A 15,093-nucleotide genomic window follows, 5' to 3' on the forward strand; every position below is an offset into this window, starting at 1 on the left:
ACAGGGTGGCTCGTTTACAGATACAGCTGCAAGAAATCCTACATACTGGATCAAAAATTAACAGCAAAGAGTCCATTTTCGGTGACACACACATACAAAACGTTCAAACTAACAACAACTGCAATCCCAGTCCTTCATCCTCACTGGCAGGGTAAATTTCAACATTTTGACCCTGGTATCTGTGATTAATTATACCAACTCATAGCTAAGCACAATGCAAAACAATGCTTTCTTTCTTGCCACACCCGAGATACTGGGCATGCTCAGAACTGGTCTTAAAGAAGAAATATTCAGAGCGTATTAAGAAAGGAAATGTATTAACACAGCACAATGATAACACAACAGCAGGAGAGGCTCCACAAACATTTGAGTGGGGCTGTAACCATTCACCATGTTTATAAATGATTTGAATGACGGAAGATAAAGGCACAGAGACAAGTTTGTGAGAGTCACATAAAAAGATAGAAGTCTGACCCATGTGGATGGAAGCATTAAACTCCAACAAGATACCAACAGATTAAGTGAATGGGAAAACTGTTGTGAGTGGATTTCAAAGAAGGCAAATGTTACCTCAACAATTTTGATCTAAAGAGCAAAGAAAGGAGCATTTTCTAAATATTAAACACCAGAAGCGTTAGAGCTCCTAAGAAACTTGGGATGCATGTGCATAGATTAAGAAAATGTCATGGATATGTACAGAAAATAACCCAAAAAAGGATAAAAGAATATTGCCTTTATACCTAGGGTACTGGATTCAAGGGAATAGAAGATAGCTGTATTTCTGCATACCTGGATACTGCGAACAATTACAGGCACCACACCTTAGGAAGGACATATTATTCTTGGAGGGACTAGAATTCTGTGTTACATTATGAGGAGAGGTTGCCGAAACCAGGGTTACAGTCCCGGAAATTTATAAGGCTTAGAGTTGATTTTATTGTAGATTTCAAATCATCATGGAAAACCAAAAAGATAGATACAGAAAAACGCTGCTGCTTGGAGTGTCTAGGACAAGATGAGTATGTCTAAAAATTAGAGCTAGGCCTTTCAAGAATGAAGTTAGGAGGTAATTCTACATGCAAAGAATGGTAGAAATTAAGAACTCTTTGGCAAATGGCAAGCAATGTTACATAAAATGTTAATTTTAAATCCAAGATTGAAGATTTTTGGTAGCCAAAGGTATTAAGGATATGGTGCAAGGTTGTAGTGTCATAGATAACAGTGCTGTGGTGTCAACCTTTTACAATTTACATAAATGACTTGAATAAATGACCAACAGTATTGCTAACTTTGCTGATGATATAAAGATATGTAGAAAAATAGGTTATGAAGAGACTATAAGGAGGCTACAAAAGAATAGGTTAAGTGAATGAGCAAAGGTCTAGCACCTGGAGCATTATGTGGGAAAATGTGAAATTGTCTCCTTTTACAGGAAAAAACATAAGAGAAAGACATATTATTCTAAATGGAGAGAGATTGCAGAGCTCTGATTAAAGAAATCTTGGTGTCCAAATGCATGATTCACAAAAATCTGGTCTGCAAATACAGCAAGTAATTGGAAGAGCTAACAGAATGTTATTGTTTATTGCAAGGGGAATTTTATATGAAAATAGGGAGGTTATGCTTAAGTTATATTGGGTATTTGGTGAGACCACACCAAGAGTGCTGTATACAGTATCGGTTTCCCATGGACCTTTGGCTTGCTTGCCATTTGCAGAAAGATTCTTAATTTATACCATCCTATGCTTGCAGAACTACTTCCTAACTTCACCCCTGAAAGGCCTGTTACACAACTGACAATTTTAAATCTGTGAACAACACAATTGAGTGACATGATGCTCTAGAACAAGCCTTTCACATGAAACGCCTCTCTAAACCTCTAACAGAGGGCAACGCTCTGTTCCCAATGTTACCATCTATTAAATCTGCCAGTGTTTGTCAATAGTTCTAAATATTTCTGACAGAAACAGTTAAATGCTATTAAACATGAAATGGAAACATGTTAAAAATCTTTAAATTATGGAATTTTAAAAAATCAACAAAAAATAATTAAAACATATTTCAATTATTAAAAACATTACAAGATTAAAAGAAAAACAAATGATTAAAATAAATAACATATCTTTTCATTACCTCCCCACCCCTCCCTGCCCTGCCAAAACAGGAATTGCCATTGAACCCATTATGCAGGTTCTGAGAGCATTCCCCAGTAAATGTGCTGGGGAATCTCAGCAAGATCTAGCAATGCTACTGGATTGTGCAGAGTCCAATAGTCTAATGGTCGAACGCTGCCATGCAATTGCTGGCAGAACTCAGGCGGTAACTAAATGCCAGAACAGCTGACATTTCCCAGCAAAATCTACGGCATTTTGTAGCAGCTTCCATCTCTTGAATAAAAAAGCAGCTTACAGACAGGTGTCAATTCTCCTCTTGAGTCAAGTGCTTAGAAGTGTGAAAGAATGCCTTGCAATTTGATTCTCTCATCAATCCACTACTCCCACCTAGGTCAAAGGTTCCTGGGTCCACTGGACATCTTGCCTGACACTCAATACTGACATCAGAATCTCAGCACATGGGGAGTGAATCAAAGGAGTGGGAAGCTTGCTCATTTGCATTAATTCCAAAACAGCTCTAAAACTCTCACCATACTGCTCATTACTGCACTTCCTTACAGAATTTAACAACACCTCTTTTTATATTCTCATTACCAGAAGTTTTTAGCTTTTTGCAGAAGGCTAACAGTTCATCTTACATCCGGGCAATGTCCAGGACAAAAAAAATCAAGACCACAGCAGGGAACAAATTCTTCATTTCTTTATTGACATAATTCCTGAACAAATATGTTTATGTTCTTGACAGGGTGCTAAGTTGGTCCTGGACTCTCTCAATGATAAAGCTATTTGGCTAAGTCCATTCAACAGTCAATCAACAAAGTGAAATAGAGTCTGTCTCATCTTCCACATACAGGGCAAAAGGGACACAGGCTGAGGCATGCAAGCTAAAATGAAATTTGAGACAAGTCTTTACCAATCCTCTTATGTCTTTGTGCATGGGCAGTTTTTGTCACTCAGGGACTGACAACTTATTCATCTCAACAACACATAACAAGATGGTTGTCAATCAGAGCAGAGTCTATTTTTGATGAGATTAAACAAACCAGGCAAATGCATTACTCAAAAGGTAATTCCACTGATGTGTAAATATGACTCAGTTTTCTGCCACAACCTTGCCAGATGCTTTTCAGTCTGTGATATTTCAAGTTAAAAGAGAATGCACATTTATTGAAAAAACAAAATCCATGAATGTGAACCATTCAAAATTTGCATTTCTTTCTCTTTAAGTGCTTGATTAGCACCAATTCAATTATCTCCCTTTAATATTATAGAGCTGCTACACTATATACAGTTCTGTGAAGCAGTGTAAATATGCTAATGTTCAATGTCATATACTCAGACTTCAGAACACCGATGACCATAATGTCCATTCACTTTAAATGAAACTATAAATTTTAGTACGTATTTTCATTAATACTCCTATGAACAGCATTGAGGTGTTTCTACTATGTTAAACACGCATTATGAATGCCGTTTGTTATTAATGATATCTGTACTCTCTACACTGTTGAAAAAAAATCATAATCGGATTGGGTATGTAATGTTCAACCAATCAGGCCTGGGTGAGGATAGTCTGGCTGGATAACATAGCGTGTGATGGAGTGTCAGCTATTGCATTTCACTTAAGTGACAGCTCTCTGCTATTCTTGCAGCCAGGCAAGCAACTGTCAAATGCTGCAAGTATAGCAAAAGTACAAAGCAGAAGATCAAATTGCAGCCGAAACTCTGAATGAATATTGATAATGAGCTTGGCTGTTACTAAACTGAGCATAGCAGGCTAGCTGGAAGACAGAAACTGTAGCATTTTTGGGACTGATTTCATAGTAATTGTTCTCCCCTCCATTTCTAATGCACACAGTGGAGATTTTTGTGTGTCATTAGCAGTGACCAAGTGATTTTGTTTTAGAATGGTTGTAACTAATGCAAATATATTTTCTTAGTTAATTCATTCATGGAGACAATATATGGTATGAGCAAAAGAGCCTTTGGATTTATAGATTGTTAATTGGCAGCAGGAGTGATTGTTGTTGGATAAAGCATAGCTGTTTCTGACATACTGTATATAACAGGTATAATTATTGCTATATAGGTAGCAATAACTATCTGCATATATTGTTAATGTTACCAAAATGCAAAATTATAAACTGACTAATGTACACAGTCAACAGCTGTAAATCTGGAAAACATACTTCTTTTCTAGTCTTCTCCACTACACCACCACAAAATAAACTAGACTTAACAGCTCAACAGTATGTGCCCCTGACACCAATAAACATAATAGATGGCTTCTGCAGCATCCTTCGCATGTAACAAATCTCACATCATGAACTTCAATTATATATAACTGTGAATAAACCACATACATCTCTCAGCATTAATTTTAGATCAATATCCTATTAATCCATAAAATATAGATCAATATCCTATTAACTGCAAGAGAAATTGCAATTATGCTTTTTCAGAATGTTCCCCTGATCAACAAACTTAACAATTGCTATCTCTGTCTTACTATTTTCTTTATGCTTTCCATTTTCTTGTCCTTACACACCCATTATCACCACTCTCACTGTGGCTCCCTGTGAACACCAGACTTACTCTTTTCTCTGCTTATCCTATCAACACAAGGAAGTCATTGCTTCTGACCTTCCCACCCAGCCACTGTGGTTCTCAGGCTGTCATGCTGCACCTACGTCATAGTGGACTGAGCTGGCATCAGAACGTCCAAACCTGAGGCGACGTCATGCCTGGAATCGTCAGACTCTTTAAATTGCCTGCACACAGCAACACAACCCTCACTAAGGGCATCCAGTTCAATACATGCCAAATTCAGGCCACTTAGCAGCTCCATGCACAACCAAAGTCTTATAGATATGACACCCTTTTCTCTCCCACCAAAACAGCATATAGGTACGGCAAGTAATTAGGAAGGCTCACAGAACATTATCATTTATTGCTAGGGGGAATTGAAAACAAAAATAGGAATGTTATGCTTCAGTTAGATAGGGCATTTGTAAGATTACATCTGGAGTACTGTGTCCAGTGTTGGTCTCCTTATACATGGAAGGAAGTCAATACACTGCATGCAGTTCAGAGAAGGTTTACTAGATTGACATTAGAAATGAGTAGATTGTCTCATGGGGAAGATTGCACAAGCTGAGTTTATATCCACTGGTATTTAGAAGAATTATAGTGCCTAAATTGAAACATGTAAGATCCTGAGGAATCTTGACAAGGTGGATGTTGAGAGGATGTTTCCTTTCCTGGTGAAATCTAGAACTAGATTTCCCTTAAAAATAAGGGGTTGCCCATTTAAGAAAGAGTTGAGGCAGACTTGATAGAGTGGGTGAAAGGTTACCAGGGAGCTGACATTACAATCAAATCAGCCATGTTCTTATTAAATGGTGGAGCAGGCTTGATGCACAGAGTGGCTTACCCTTGTCTTAATTCATATGCTTGTATATTTTCAGGTACTGATCTCTGTCTTGAATATAGTCAGTGACAAAACATCCTCTTGGGTAGTGAAGTCCAAAATGCCCTACCCTCTGAGTGGCAAAACTTCTTCTCAGCTCATTCCTGGATGGTTGACCTCTCATAGTGATACTGTGACCCTGGTTCTGAACACCACAACCAGCAGAAACATCCTCCTTCCACCTACAAGACCTGTAAGAATTCACAACTTTAACCCTCCAAATATTGCCTTTTCATGTGCAATTTCTAATTCCTTGGTTATAAGTTATTGAATCTTTTAGTAACCTCTTGTGGGTGCAACCTTTACATGCTTTGACTGAACTTTTGAGTCTCCTCCTCTCTAGAATCTTGCCTGAAGGCTAAAGCCAAGCCCTTAGCTTAAGATGGGCTCTCCTTAGATGCCATCTGACCAGTGCCAGTGCCTTGCTAGCTGGACCATGATCACCGCTTATTTCTATGGAGAGAGTCCCTGTCTTCACTATGGTCTCTTCTCCAGGCATACCATTGATCCTCTTCCCAGATAGTCAAACAGTGGCTACCAATTTCTGATTCTCTATTCTCCTCTTGTTAAAACAGTGGTCCTAGTGTGGCTGTGTCTGTGAACTCTAGACTTCTGGAGCCTCTCTGACCAGTGTCCTTCTTGGGCAGGATTGGTGCACCACATAGCTTGAGAGGCTCCAGGATCCCATCATTGACCTACTTGTTCAAACTTGATGCCTATTGATTCAAATTTATGGCTGTGGTTCTCGGTACATAGGTCTGCTCCATAACCATGACAGGAAACTGGACCCATCTGTCTCCACTAGCAAGAGTAACCTGAAGTCCCTCCTACATAGCTGCTTGACATCTGTTTATTCTGTCTTAACAGCAAATGCTTCAGATATTATTAGACGCATTTAAAGATAAGATAAGGCAAGATATCTATATTAGTCACATGTAAATCGAAACACACAATGAAATGCATCTTTTGTGTAGAGTGTCCTGGGGGCAGCCGGCAAGTGTCGCCACGCTTCTGGCGCCAACATAGCATGCCCACAACTTCCTAACCCATACGTCTTTGGAATGTAGGAGGAAACCGGAGCACCTGGAGGAAACCCACACAGACATGGGGAGAACGTACAAACTCCATACAGGCAGCAGCCGGAATTGAACCCAGGTCGCTGGCACTGTAGTAGCATTATGCTAACCTCTACACTACCATGCCTGCCATTCTGCCCCATAACTTATCAGTTTGTAGCAGTGGCAATGCAAATAATTCCTGCTGTATCTTCAATAGATATGAAGGCTACCAGTTTATTGTTGATAACTTCTTCAGCAGCTCTACATTAAATTCCACCACATACCCTACTCTACCTCATCACTCACAGATTCCAGTGCATGCGTGATTCTCCATTGGGACTTTACCCTCATGCACCCAAGGTAAATGAGGATGACGAACTTTATCAACAGCTCCTCAGTGTACCCTCTCCAATGACAATTGAAACACCGAGTGACCTTGAATAGACAATTCGAGGTCAGTAACTTCCATAACAGCCACCGGCCACCACAAGGTCTCCTGCCGTTTCCACCTACGTGACTTTCATGTTTATGACTTTGGTATTAACATGTTCTACAGTTTCCCCACCAAAGATGCTCGAAGCATGTATGTGACTCAGCCTGAAAGAAGATCACTCAACCTTCACAATGTCAGTAAGTTTACTCGCTGCCCACACCTCATGGTCCTATTTTGATCACAGCTGTATCACATCTGTTTATGCCCTTTCCTAACTGGTCCCTATTGGCACATTTGGTTGTGTACCTCACAAAAATCCATGACAGCACTGAATTAAAATGTCCCATCAAAATTCTAACAATATCCTCGCCTTATCCACAAACTTTATTTGTCTCTGCTCCTGTTCTTGTTACTTCCTTCCTCTCTTCACATATGGCTACGTTGCTCTGTCCTCTCCCGGGTCCTCGTGATATCATTTGCTCTCAGAAATATCTCCAGTGGTTTCATGGCCAGAGCAGATGGCAGTGACCTCTCCTACCTTTCCAGTTCACCAACATGTGTTCTGCATCCACCACCTGCCACTATGATAGCTCTACTGAGAGAATACTGGTTTCTTTTCTCTGGCATATGGGAGGTTATCACCTTAATTCCTCAGCAACAACATCCCAAACCCATTGCCAGTGTTGCTGACTAGAAAGGCATGTAAACATTTTAGAGCTTGATATATAAAACATGATCCACATTAAATTCACACAACACAATGTGATCCCAACTGGCACTCAGCCCCCTTGTTGATCTGACTGTGGATCCAGGATAGCAAGAGTCCTTCTGACTTGGAAAAAATGCAGACCGTTCACCACCTCTGCCCTCGGCTACTCACCTTCAGTCACTACCTTCTTAGTAAAACGATATTTGCCTGTCCCTTTCCTACCTATCCCTAAGCCTCCTTGGCTCCTCCTCCATGCAGTTGATCACAGAATATCTACATACTGAGGGGGTACTGATGCTGCAATTCATGAGGCCTCTTCTATTGTGCACAGGATATTAATTGTAGAGTCATTTATACCCCGGATGCCAGCAACGCAGGCAATTTGGAGACAGCCCTCTCTTGCCATGCAGTAAGAAAGCGATAAAATTGCTTGCTTTGTGGAGTACTAGTCAACTTTCTTTATACGTGTAAAGTGATTGATACTGTTGATGTCTCTCCTGGGAGCCTGGAATGAGACTGAGGCTAACCTTTGCAGTGATTGGACCTGCCACACCTATCTCAAGAGAAACATGCAGCATAAATCTGTCATTGATCCCCTGGTGAATTGAAGTGCCAACTTGCTCTGACAAGTCCGTGAATGTTCACCATTACTGTATATTTGGTTGGCTGGGTTCTCTGACCTACACAAACAACTGTGCATGGGTCTTTCTCCTGGATTTAGGAAGCTGCCTCCAGCCAGCTGGAAGCCGATCCAAGAAATTCAAAGCCTGTAAAAAAAAAACTCCAGAATACAGATTTAATCTTGAGTTCACAAACAGCTGCTTTTCCCCAGATCCTTGGTTTTCCTCTAAGTATGAATCTACTTTCAATTTCCAGGAATCTATTTGTCAATTGATGAAAATGGAGTATTGTGTTCAGTTCTGGTCGCCTCATTATAGGAAGGATGTGGAAGCTTTAGAGAGGGTGCAGAGGAGATTTACCAGGATGTTGTCTGGATTGGAGAGCATGTCTTATGAGGATAGGTTGAGTGAGTTAGGGCTTTTCTCTTTGGAGGATGAGAGGTGACTTGATAGAGGTGTACAAGATGATAAGGGACATAGATCGAGTGAACAGTCCTGAGACTTTTTCCCAGGGCGACAATGGCTAACATGAGGGGGATATAATTTTAAGATGATTGGAGGAAGGTATAAGGGGGATGTCAGGGGTAAGTTTTTTACACAGAGAGTGGTGGGTGCATGGAATGCACTGCCTACAGAGGTTGTGGGGGCAGATACATTAGGGACACTTAAGAGAGTCTTAGACACATGAATGACAGAGAAATGGGGAGCTATGTGGGAGGGAAGGTTTAGATAGATCTTAGAGCAGGATAAAATGTTGGCACACCATCATGGGCCGAAGGGCCTGTACTGTGCTGTAGTGTTCTATGTTCTATGTTCGATGTACTTCTTTTCCCCAGTGCCAATATTGATAGAAATGAGTTTCCAAAGGGATATTTGCATATTTGGAACAGAGGGATGTAGGGTTGACCAAGAAGTATGATGGATGCTCTGTACCTGTTCACTATTATCTATACTGCCAGTCTCAGAGGTGAAAATACTTGTCAAATGGTAATGATTGAAGCTTCACCATTAAACACAGAAGGTGAATTAATGGATGAAAATGTGGATGAAGGTCAATCCCACACAACCTATTGGTGTTTGAAGAGAGCTTCTAACAGGGGAGAATGAGAATGTGGATGTCCTTCCAAAAGTAAACTCAGCTTTGGAATAGTATTTTCACACAATGAAAGCAACATGGTTTATCTGTCCAACACATTTGCCAATCTTAAAAATAGAAGCAGATGTATTAATCTCATCTAAATAGACAGGACTTCCAAGGCTGAAAGACTGCATATTTGAATATAATATTTTTAAGGACTAATCAGCATGGTAACAGATGAGATTTAAAGGTTTTTGTTGATATCAATAAAATTTGCCAAATCTGATCATAACAAGGACTTGTCAGACAGGTTCGGGTGCAAGGAACTGCTGAAATCTATTGATTTAAGTGGCATCTTTGGATAAAGATGAGGAGGAGAAAGAAGGCAGAAAATCAAAACAAGAAAGAGAGACTTGGGTTTAAATGGCAATTTTAGCACCTTGTTCAGAGGGTGTCAAAGTGCTTCGCAGACAATGAAATGTCTTTGAAGTAATCTCACTGTAGCTGCTTGGAAAATGTTGTGCAATTGGTACATTAGGCAGTCACGGTAGTGTAGCGGTTAGCATAACGCTATTTCAGTGCCAGCGACCCAGGTTCAATTCTGGCCAGGTTTGTACAATTCCAGGTTTGTACATTCTCCCTGTGTCTGCGTGTGTTTCCTCTGGGTGCTCCGGTTTCTTCCCACATTCCAAAGACGTACAGGTTAGGAGTTGTGGACATGCTAGGTTGGCGCTGGAAGCGTGGCGACACTTGCGGGCTGCCCCCAGAACACTCTATGCAATAGGTGCATTTCACTGTGTGTTTTGATGTACATGTGACTAATAAAGATATCTTATCTTATCTTGTCTTGTCTTGTCTAATCCTAAAATGTTGTGCTATTGGTACATAGCAAGCCTCCACAAACAGCAATGAGAGAAGAGCTGAATAATCTGTTTAAATGATGTTAACTGAGGGGTAATCATTCACCAGGACAAACATCTGCTCTTCTTCAAAATAGTGCCATGGAATCTTGAGATCACATCTAAAAGTTGGTATCTTAAAGAATGTTGCACTCCCTCAGTAGAGCACTGGAGCATCAGCCTGGATTTCTGCGTTTAAGTGGATTTGAACACATAAACATCTGACCCAAAGGCAAGATTGCTACCAATCGAGCCACATCAGCTATTTCTGTCACATTTCTCTAATCCGCAGCCGTTTTGCCTGAGGTCCCCCACAATACCCAACTGGGTTCAAGAGAAACATTACCTTTGTTCAGTTCTTGGTTTCAGAAATGATTTATCTTACAGACAATGTAATCAACTCCCTAAGGTATCAATCATCCTAGTTTAGTAGTGAAGATTAGAGGCCTACAGAAGGTTCAGACATATTCCCAGATGATATAAGTTCCACTGAGACATTATACGGATAGAAAGGACAGAGGTCCCCAGGGAAACTCAGGAATTACCCCAACATATCCTCTTGTCATTAGAGTGATGGGAGGAAGATCAGCAGAAATCAAAAGGCCTGTGACAAATTCCCTGAAGAATCAATTCTGCACCTAGAAGAAATAGGATATATCATCTTCTTCAGCACCAGGAACGTAACAGCCTGCAAGCATCAGAGCAAACCCACACAGTGTAAACTACAAAACCCAGAACTTGTGCATGTCTCTAACGGCATGTTAAACTGGCAGCATGAGTGGTTCATGTATGTTTTGTGTGTGGACCCCAGTAGACATTTTCTAACATACATGAAGCTCAGGGCATCATTTGCAATCAATCAGCCCTTGCAAAGAAAATGGACACAGAGTTTTTTCTCAGCTGCTCCTGGTACTTTGACAACAGAGGGAGTCGAGGTAGGAAGGATTGGAGAGGACCAAGGTGGTAGCTGTTATGGATGACAGGGATTGGAGAGGACCAAGGTGGCAGCTGTTATGGATGACAAGGCCAGGGTGACCACAGGTAGTGAGGATTGTTTCATATGTAGGTCTGGATCATGCTGGTAAATGCCAGCAGTGCTCATGGAGTCCAACTGTAGAGCAGAAGTCTGCTGTGGTTCCCCAGCATTAATGCAGCTAGTGTACCCTCATAAATTGGACCAGGTTTGAGCAGACACAGGAGTTGTGAACCCATTCCGCTGAATAGTAAGCTGAAAGTGAAGAATAAGGTGAATTTATGTTTGTTTTAATATTTAAATTATTTAATAGTATACTGTTTTTAGTTAATCTTACTTTATATTTTACAATAATTTGATTGTTTATTTCACTTTCAATTGCTTTAAATTTTTTTTTGAAATCAGGGACATTCAGGAAGAGTGATCTACTTTGACAAATGGCAAAGCAGGGGATAGAATTTTCCAATCTATCAAAGCTTTGTGGGTCACATACATCAACTGACTGTGCTCTATGAGGTTATGCAGCCACTGAGAGCCTGGCTGCTTGGCTCCAGGAATCTCCTGGACAGCAATGTCGGCCTTGTAAATCTGGAGAAAGTAGATACATAGCAATGGGGAGTGGAAGTAGTGAGTACAGCTGCAGACCACTCAGGAAAATCCCAGCCGGTTGATCTCCATTTGATGTGAAAATGACCCATTCTCAGCCAATACTGATATGCTACAGGAAACAACCTGTGGTGCTGTGGCTCAGTGGCATATCCTGTTCCAAAAAGTCAGCCACCAAAATTTTACACAAACAAAATTTCCACCTGGAGGGAGATGATGTGTCCACTGCAACCATACATTTGTGTCCAAACATCATTGGTTACCTTGACTACATAGCTGGCAATATAACCAGGAGATCTGAACCCTCAAATAGCTGCTACATCTTTAAGTTCTTTGACCAAACTTTGCAGGAACATTTGAAGAAATTGGGATCTCTACTGCTGATTTATTTTTGGGATGCAGGTGTTGCTGGCAAGGCCAGCATTTTTGCTCAGTCCCAATTGCATCAGGAAGGCTGTGGTGATCCACCTTCTTAAATTGCTGTGTTCCTTCCAGTGAAGGTACTCGCAGAACGTTGTTGGGTAGGGAGTTCCAGGATTTAGAAGAGGTGATGATGAAGCAATGGTGATGTACTTCCATGATCAGAGGGTGTGTGACTCAGAAGAGAAGCTGCATTTTGTGGCATATGTCTGTTGTTCTTATCCTTGGTAGCAGAGGTCACAGGTTTGCAAGGTGTTGTTGGAGAAGCCTATTGAGTAGATCAACAAAGGGTATTAGAACATAGAGCATAGAACAGTACAGCACAGAACAGGCTCTTTGGCCCAATGTTGTGCCGACATAGCTAATCCCTTCTACCTACAGAATGTCCATATCCCTCTATATTCTTCTCATTGTATTGTATGGATGAATGAGATGAAGAAAGTGGTAACTAAGATGGATCATACAGACCATTCTCATTAAGTCAGAGCTTGTGATCTTTACTTTGAAGTCGATAATGATCCAATATTTGAGGCTGGTTATCAGGGCACATCATTGATTGTACTGGACCATCTTCACGTTTGGTTCATTGAGATGATAGTCGTCAAGACAACCGAGGACATGCACATCACGATCATCAGGTCAACCAGAGCTTTTGGCAAAATCAGAAATTTCTGCATCTTCAACTGAAGCTGGTGTAGTAAAGGGGGATCTTTAAATTACAATCCATTGTGATGTTTCAGTCAATACTTAGCTACGTCATGTGTATTCTATGAGAAAATCACCAGATGAGTTGGATTTGTAAATAAGGAAATACTAGTTGGACATTTTTGTTGGTAATTCAAGAATCTCTGTTATATTTTATGTGTGTAGTTCATGTTTACTTTCATCCAAATTAAGGAGAAAGCTCTGTGGTAACTTGAGGGTGGATTTTAGGACCCTGTGTTGCAGTTCTAATTTTTTCCCTCCAATAAATGAATGTACAAAATAAAAACGGCATTTTATACGAAGCTGTTGAATCACTAATGTTATTTTTACTCAATGTTTGAATAGAAACACCATGGCTCCATCCTCAACTTCTCACAAACCTAGGACAAGCATAGCAGGTGGATGGAAACACTATCTGTGAGCACCCCACAAGTCACAGATCATCTTGACTTGAAGATCTGTAATGTTGTTCCTTTTCTGTCACTCACTCAAGATTCTGCACCTCATTATCTAATGGGTATTTTCACCCCATAGATCGAATGGGTTCAAGAAGGCCATGACCACTTTCAGGAATGGCTGGGGATGAGCAGTAAATACTGGCCTTAATGCCCACATGCTGTGAATAAATGAATTAAATAAAAATCTCTTTGCACGACAGGCTTTGAACAGTAGAATAACCCTGGAGAAGGATTAATCACATTGTAGAATATAAAGGACAGGGTTGCCACTAAATTAAACCTGCTGTTGGCAGAATTGCTCTTAAGTGGTGTTTCCTGCTCTTTAGTATTTAAGAAAATGTTTTAGGCCATCAGTTTACAAGTCATTTCAGCTTGAAAATAACATTTTGTGTCTGTCCTGTAATCAATTAACAGGAACTGTAGTAATTTTGAATTTTTGAAATTCCTCTGCAGACTTGCACTCCAGAATCATGTCATCAACTTAACTCTATCATCCAGTTTTATGTTAATGCCCATTTCATTTTGATTCAATTGCTCGACATATGTATTTTAAAAAATTCCCGTTACATTCATTTTGTTTCTCCTAGTAGTGCGTTATTCTTCTCTTTAACTTAAATGAAGTTTTTTCTTTGTGCATGAGTATAAATAGTAAACACTGCAAACTCCACCACCATGAGGATTGTCACTGTGAAGCCCCATTCTGTCCTCACCTTACTCTTACACGTGGATGTTTTCAGCAGATGTCACTGATGATCAGAGACAGCAATGTTAGCTAGTTTTCCAATTCTTAGCCTGCAGCAGCTGGAACTTATTGTATCAATCCTACTGCCATCCTACATGAGATCAACTAACTGAGCTCAAATCAAGAACAGAACTGGGATTTGCTGGTCCATGTGGCCCAGTTTTTTGGTCCCTAGCCTAAGCCAATGGATGAACTGCTGGCCAAAAAGTTTCACTCTCAGGTTAACAGCAGATATATTTTCCTTTGGCTCCAAAGCAAGGAAATTTATAATAATTTGCATCAAAAAAATCTTCTTGTTATTTGGCAGACACTGAGAATTCCTCAGCAGAGCATGCCTGGCACCTGCTGTTCACTGCTGGACAATTTGTGTGAGGGAATTGAAAGCAGGCGCTTGGCTTAAAAAGTAACCTGACCCAATTTTGGGTTGGATGCTTTTCAGGAATTCTTGGAATGTGGGATATTGGTCCCCAAAATTTGGCCTTGTTGTACCTATAGTATGCTTATGGAATTAGCAAACCAGAGTTCAATTCTAATATTTTCATATTTGTAATGCCATTTCTAAATTTCCTAATCAATCCAAACTTGCTCAATGTTTTACTTTGGTCACTATGAATAAAGTATCACTTTAAACAACGTTGAAATCATAAGCAAGTAAGAAAGCATAGCATTTGTTTTTCAACTGGTAATTAGGCAAAATTCAATTTGTCTGTGGTTAGTCATGCTAGCAATCACCTCTGCTGAAATCATGCCAGTTCCAAGATTGCATCAGGCACTTCTGTGTGTGATTCAAGTCAGGGCATTTGACATGT

This window comes from Pristis pectinata, chromosome 3 (assembly GCF_009764475.1).
Source record: "Pristis pectinata isolate sPriPec2 chromosome 3, sPriPec2.1.pri, whole genome shotgun sequence".
Classification (NCBI taxonomy): Eukaryota; Metazoa; Chordata; class Chondrichthyes; order Rhinopristiformes; family Pristidae; genus Pristis; species Pristis pectinata.